This window comes from Mus musculus, chromosome 1 (genome assembly GCF_000001635.26).
Source record: "Mus musculus strain C57BL/6J chromosome 1, GRCm38.p6 C57BL/6J".
Taxonomy (NCBI): Eukaryota; Metazoa; Chordata; class Mammalia; order Rodentia; family Muridae; genus Mus; species Mus musculus.
This window is the reverse complement of record NC_000067.6, coordinates 171,999,477-172,000,959: the sequence shown is the minus strand read 5'-3', so window position 1 is coordinate 172,000,959 and position 1,483 is coordinate 171,999,477.

Below are 1,483 nucleotides of genomic sequence, written 5' to 3'. Positions count from 1 at the left end.
GTGGGGGTTTTCTGTTGCTTTTCTTTTTTTCAAAGTGGGAGCTAAAGGTGGTCAGGGAGGAGTCCGGGCGGTAGGGGGCAGTGTGGGCCTTGTCATGCCACTGCCTCCAGCCAGTGTGGAGAATGAAGGGAAATGAGAAACTGCTTGCTGTTAACTGGATTCTGAGGTGAGAGAGCTGTGATGGTTAATCATCTGGGGGTGGGGCTCAGGGTGAGTGTCAGCCTGCATCTTCCTTTGTAAGCCTGTGTTTGCATGGCCTCCAGGTGAAAGTCAGACAGTGCTGACATGACGGCTCCTTATGTTTCATTTATAAAAATCCCCCGACATTACATCTGGTTTTATTTACTTTTTAAAAGATGGGGTCCTGGGGCTGGAAGGATGGCTCAGTGTTAAGAGGACTTGTGGCTCTCACAGAGGACCCCAGTTCAGTTCCCAGCACCTACATTGGCGGTGGCTCCTAACTACCTGTAACTCTGGCTCCAGGGGATCTGGTGTGGGGCCCGCTTCTGGCCTCTCGCACTTTCTCTCTCTTTATATATACATATATATGTATACGTACATATATAATATACATATCTAATGCATAATTACATACATTATATGAAAATCCTTTTTTCTTTATTCTTCTCTCCTACAGTAGATCCTGACTGCATTTTCCCTTCCTCCACTCCTCCAGTCCCCTCTCCCTGCCTCCCTTCTCTCCCAGTTTCACTGTTCCTCTGTTTTTCTTCAGAAAAGAGCAGGCCTCCCAGGGACATCAACTGAGTGCAGTACATGGATGAGTGCTCGCCTTGCTTCACATCCTCAGCAGCATGAGCCGTCACTTGTGTTATTGACCTTAACCATTCTGACAGGTCTAAGATGAGATCTCAAAGTACTTTTGATTTGCATTTCCTAAAGTGGACATAATGATGAATGGAATCGAATCGCAGGCCTATTGAAGATCCACACACCTGTGGACACCTTAGTTTTGTTAAAGAAGCCAGAAACACATAATGGAAAAAAAAAAGCATCTTCAATAAATGGTGCTGGTCTAACTGCACGTAGAAGAATGCAAATAGATCCATATTTATCACCCTGCACAAAACTCAAGTCCATGTGGATCAAAGACCTCAACCTAAAACCAGATGCACTGAACCTGATAGGCGAGAAAGTAGGAATAACCTTGAACTCATTGGCATAGGAGACAACTTTCTGAACAGAACACTAATGGCACAGGCATGGATTCTCATGAAACTGAAAAGCTACTCTAAGGCAAAGAACACAGTCATCAGGACAAAACATCAGCCCACAGAATGGGAAAAGATTTTCACCAACTCTACATCTGATACAGGGCTACTACTATTCAAAATATATAAAGAACTCCGGACACTAGGCCTCAATAAACCAAATAATCCAATTGAAAAATGGGGTGCAGATTTAAACAGAATTCTCAATAGAGGAACCTCGAATGGCTGAGAAACAAAGAGATGCTCAAAAGATA